Genomic DNA, 6,000 nt, shown 5'->3' on the forward strand with positions numbered 1-6,000 from the left:
TTGACGACCTAGCCGACGGAGGACTGATCCCCCATGGATCGGTGCGGCTTCCAGGGAAGGAATCCGAGCCACAACCTCGGGAGGGTGAGCGCGTTCTCCTTGCCACCCACGTCGACCGTGGATTTTCCTTGCCTCATCACCCTTTCTTTCGGGGATTTCTGAATTTCTTTGGGGCACAACTCCACCACTTCACTCCCAACACAATCGTTTATCTCGCTGCTTTCGTGTCTTTGTGCGAGAATTTCTTGGGTTGTCGGCCTCATTGGGGTCTTTTCAAGCACATTTTCACCTGTCGTTCTCAGACGGTGAAAAAAGCCAATCCGAGTGACGAGAGAACACAAGTGATTCAGATGTGTGGGGGTCTTGGTGTTCAGATGAGAGGGAAAAGTTCCTTTCCGGCCATGATTCTTCCCGACTCGGTCCGCGGATGGCAGTCGACCTGGTTTTACTGCAAAGACCAACCGACGCCAGGGCAGTCGACTGGCCTCCCTCCTTTTACCATGGACCGAGTGAGGAAACCCTCCTCTTTGAAGGTGCTCCCAGAGGAGAAGGCGCAAGTTAGGGTGCTGGTCGAACGAGTGGTCCAGCTTATCCGTGACGGGGTCACTGGTATGGATCTCTTGGAGGTTTTCCTTCGGCGGCGCATCCAACCTCTTCAAGCTCGAGACCATCCGATGTGGATGTATTCGGGTCTTGACGACACCACTCGGATTCACCCGGAGGAGGTCGATGACGACACACTGGAGGGGTGGCTGTCAGGCATCACCGGAAACAAGGACAACCCCAGGGGAGCCAGGAGAGTTCCTCCATTCGACCAGTCCCACGAACCAGAAAAGGTCCGATTCTGAGCTTTTGATTATAATCTGAATTCACTCGCGCAGCTGTCTATACTGCGTCGACTGACTTTATTCTTCCTGCTTTCTTTCAGGCCCTTATCGAAATGTACTCGGTGCCCAACGGAGAGCAAGAGCAAGATCTGGAAGGAGAGGCGAGCGACGGCGATAGTGGCGAATGGCATTCTGACGGAGAAGAGGACGAAGAAAGCGACGACTCAAGTGACGAAGAAGTCGAGTCGCCTCCTCGCAGGGAGAGGCGATCCAAGCTTGCCCAAGAACGACCGAGCGCCCGTGAAAAGGTGATTGCTCAGACTAGTCAGTCTTCAAAGCGTCCTCGGACATCTTCACCAACCCCAACTGAAAAAGTGTCAAAGCATCTCAAAGTTGCAGAGCAGAAGCCTCGGAAGGCATTCCGAAGATTAAGATTGACATCCCCGTCGCTTCTGCGTGAGTGTCTCCCTTTGTATTCACTCGACGCTCTGTGCTGTTTATTTTTGTTGATTTAACCAGACGAACTTTGGAACTGGCAGCGCTGCTACTTCCGGGACCTCAGCTTACAGAGATGAGGATGAGGTAATGGAGGATGCAGTCACTTCCAATCTGGGTATGATTTCTGTCATTCTGTCTTTATTTGGTCGACTCAACTGCAATGTGTACCATTAGGTGACGTGATTTTGGCGATTGATCTTTGAACAGCTCCTAACATTATTGACCTCCCCGATGATGATGATGAAGAGCCTGAGAGGCCTTTGACGAGAAAAAATAGGAAAGCTCCTGCAAGCAAGGTGCCACAGTCGATGCCGATCGCGGAACCAGTCGTTCAGGACGCTGGTGATGCCAATCGGGGTTCTGTTACCTTCGCCGTACCATTGTCGAGTGCCCTGCCTTCTTCGTCGACTGCTCAAGCTTCTGCCGACCCACCTTCAGTTTTTGCGATCCATCATGTCCCAGAGGACTAAGTGAATGCTGCCAAGGAAGCCATACGCCAGGCGGGCATTATGATGGAGAAGGTGAAGATGGTGCGGGACGCCAGTCAGGCCGCCTATGATGCTAGCTCGGCTCTCCAAAGCAATGTTCAGGTTAGCTGGTCACCGCTTGTTCGGTTAGGATATGCTATTTGGAGACTCTCTTTCCGAAAACCTTTGCATCTGTACACCCGCTGGGTGCGTCGATTGAATTTTTGGACTAGTGGGGGCACGCCGAGTGCACCCACTGGGTGTAGTCCCCGAGACTATGGTGGACTGCTGGCAGTCGACTGTAGTCTTTGTATTTTGATTCTTTCGCTCGATCTGGTCTGGCCGTGTCAAGTGTAAACCAAACCGGTAGGGGCACGCAAAGTGCACCCACTTGGTGTAGTCCCCGAGACTATGGTGGACTGCGGACAGTCGACCGTAGTCTTAGTATTGATTGTCTTTGTCGTTTTTCGCTGTAAAATAACTTCCCCTCCATGTTTGCAGAAATCTTGCGATCTTGGAGCTCGCTTTGCTGACTTGGAGAAACAGCAGATCTAGCTAAACCTTGACTTGGAATTGGCCAAGACAGAGCTGCAAAAGTCCAAGGACGACGCCAATGGTAAGACGAGCTTGTCGACTGGTTTGTCTTAGGCTTGAGTACCCTTCTGCTCTTTCTGAATCAAGTACCATTTCTTTGCAGAAAAACTGAACGAAGCTCTGGCGAAGAAGGATCGGGATTTGGCTGCTGCTCAAAATAAAGCTGACGACAGAACCGCTCTGGCTGAACAGAAACTGGCTTCAGTCGGCCAATTGGAAGAAGAGAACGCCAAGATGAAATCTGCCCTAAACGAAGCCAACAAGGAGTGCACGCGGTTGAAGAAAAACAATGTCAACCTGTACGAGAAGATGGAAGGCATCGCTCGCAGGAGGGACGATCTGGAGAGTTATCTGAGTAGCCTTGCCAAGAAGTTGTTCATCAAGCTTGAAGGTATACATTTTGTTCCGACTGATGTTTTTTTTTGTCGACTCAGCATACGAAAATTGACTTATCCTTGGATCGTGAATGCAGAGTTTTGCCAGAACTTCGAGGAGGAGATTGGGCGGATTGAGCCAGGTTTGGACCCCATCAACTCTCCCGTGAAAGATGAAACTACCATGAATCTGCTCCGACTGGAATCCCGCATCGACGGTGTTGTGGACTACTTGGCTCGACTGAAGGTCGCCACGTCATGGATCGACACGGCACTTTGGCCAGGGGCCACGCTCCATAATGATCTCGAGTCTCTGATGACTCGACTTAACGAGATCCCTGGTCGAGTGCAGGAGTGGAAGAAATCTTCTGCCCGGTGTGGTGCTGATGTGGCTCTGTCTTTGATTTGTGTCCACTGCAAGGAGGTGCGACAAGATAAGCTGGCAGCAATCAAGGTCGCCAACACCCAGAGGCATGACTTCCGATCTTTTATGAAGACTTTTATTGCTGCAGCCACTCGGATCGCCGACGGCGTCGACCTAGACGAGTTCGTCGAGCCTGCCAGTCCTCCTCCTGTGGACTGAAAAAACTTTTATGCCCCACCTTAAATTTGCCTCGGAATGCCAAGTGGTTTTTGTAACCGTTAAACTCTCTCAGGCTGAATGCCCGAGCACTTTGATCTGCGGTCTGGAACCTTTAGGATTTATCTGAACTTGGTTTTATCGTTGAATATCTTCACGAATCCTCCGTCGAGTGGAACTCGTTCTTCACTCGAGACAACTTTTGTATTTATGGCGCAGCTCCGAAGGAGAAGGTAGCAGTCTACCTGCACCTCGTCGTCCTTGCGGATTGGGATGGAGCGCATGTTGTATTTGTGGCGAAGCTCCCAATGAGAATGTGGCAGTCGACCTGCACCTCATCGTCCTTGCGGATTGGGATGGAGCGCACGTTGTATTTGTGGCGAAGCTCCCAAGGAGAAGGTGGCAGTCGACCTGCACCTCGTCGTCCTTGCGGATTGGGATGGAGCGCATGTTGTATTTGTGGTGAAGCTCCGAAGGAGAAGGTGGCAGTCGACCTGCACCTCGTCGTCCTTGCGGATTGGGATGTGTTTCGTACTTAGGCGAGTACTGAACTGCAGCTAAGCCTCCGAGTGGGAGGGTCGCTCTCCACTCAGTAGGATTTTTCAAACTTAGGCGAGTACTGGACTGCAGCTAAGCCTCCGAGTGGGGGGGTCGCCCTCCACTCGGTAGGAGTTTTCAAACTTAGGCGAGTACTAGACTGCAGCTAAGCCCCCGAGTGGGGGGGGGTTCGCCCTCCACTCGGTAGGATTTTTCAAACTTAGGCGAGTACTGGACTGCAGCTAAGCCCTCGAGTGGGAGGGTCGCTCTCCACTCGGTAGGATTTTTCAAACTTAGGCGAGTACTGGACTGCAGCTAAGCCCCCGAGTGGGAGGGTCGCTCTCCACTCGGTAGGATTTTTCAAACTTAGGCGAGTACTGGACTGCAGCTAAGCCCCCAAGTGGGAGAGTAGCTCTCCACTCGGTAGGATTTTCAAACACTTAGGCGAGTACTGGACTACAGCTAAGCCCCTGAGTGGGAGGCTGGCTCACCACTCGGTAGGATTTTCAAACACGTAGGCGAGTACTGGACTGCAGCTAAGCCCCCAAGTGGGAGGCTGGCTCACCACTCGGTAGGATTTTCAAACACTTAGGCGAGTACTGGACTGCAGCTAAGCCCCCGAGTGGGAGGCTGGCTCACCACTCAGTAGGATTTTCAAACACTTAGGCGAGTACTGGACTGCAGCTAAGCCCCTGAGTGGGAGGCTGGCTCACCACTCGGTAGGATTTTCAAACACTTAGGCGAAACGGGTTCGCAGCTAAGCCTCCGAGTGGGAGGCTGGCTCATCAGTCGGTAGGATTTCCAAACACTTAGGCGAAACGGGTTCGCAGCTAAGCCTCCGAGTGGGAGGCTCGCTCACCACTCGGTAGGATTTTCAAACACTTAGGCGAAACGGGTTCGTAGCTAAGCCTCCGAGTGAGAGGCTGGCTCACCACTCGGTTAGGAAATTATTTTTACAAACTTAGGCGAAACGGATTCGTAGCTAAGCCACTCACTGGGGGATTTCTCACGCAAACAAAAACAATAACAATCACAGGGAAAATTATAACGCTCTTGTCTTTGATAAATAAACTACATAAGTTTTTCTTATTACATCTCATCTGAGTGAGAATTCAAGTATAAAAGGGGCGGAGCAGCTCCGCATTCCAGGCTCGTGGCTCATCAATCTGGCGATCGACATTATAGAGGTGGTACGCTCCATTGTGGAGGACTCTGGTGACTATGAAGGGACCTTCCCAAGGAGGAGCGAGTTTGTGTGGTTTCTGTTGATCCACTCGGAGGACCAAGTCTCCTTCTTGGAAGGCTCGACTCTTCACATTTCTGGCATGGAATCGACGCAAGTCTTGCTGATAGATGGTCGACCGGATCATGGCCATTTCTCTTTCTTCTTCTAGGAGGTCGACTGCGTCCTGTCAGGCTTGTTCTGCTTCATCTTCAGAGTAGAGCTCAACTCGGGGTGCGTTGTGAAGCAGGTCACTCGGCAAAACTGCTTCGGCTCCGTAGACCAGAAAGAATGGGGTTCTTCCAGTCGATCGGTTCGGGGTTGTCCTCAATCCCCGAAGAACTGACAGAAGCTCGTCGACCCATGCACCTGCTACGTGCTTGAGATCGCGCATCAGTCGGGGTTTCAGTCCTTTGAGAATTAAGCCGTTTGCTCTTTCCGCTTGTCCATTCGACTGGGGGTGAGCGACTGAAGCGTAGTCGACTCGAGTGCCTTGAGAGGCGCAAAAGGCTCTGAATTTGTCAGGATCGAAGTTTGATCCATTATTAGTGATGATGATGTGCGGAACTCCATGTCTGAATATCAACTCTTTGATGAAACTGATAGCAGTGCAAGCATCAAGATTCTTGATAGGCTTAGCTTCAATCCATTTGGTGAACTTGTTGACTGCTACTAGCACATGAGTGAAGCCGCTCCTTCCTGTTCTCAGTGGTCCAACCATGTCCAGTCCCCAAACAGCGAAGGGCCAGACGAGTGGAATGGTTTTCAGGGCTGACGCGGGTTTGTGCGACATATTGGAGTAAAACTGACATCCTTCACATTTGTCGACTATCTCTTTCGCCATTTCATTCACCCTTGGCCAGTACGATCCCGCTCAGTATGCTTTAGCCACAATGGTCCG

This window comes from Triticum urartu, chromosome 2 (assembly GCF_003073215.2).
Source record: "Triticum urartu cultivar G1812 chromosome 2, Tu2.1, whole genome shotgun sequence".
In the NCBI taxonomy this organism is placed as follows: Eukaryota; Viridiplantae; Streptophyta; class Magnoliopsida; order Poales; family Poaceae; genus Triticum; species Triticum urartu.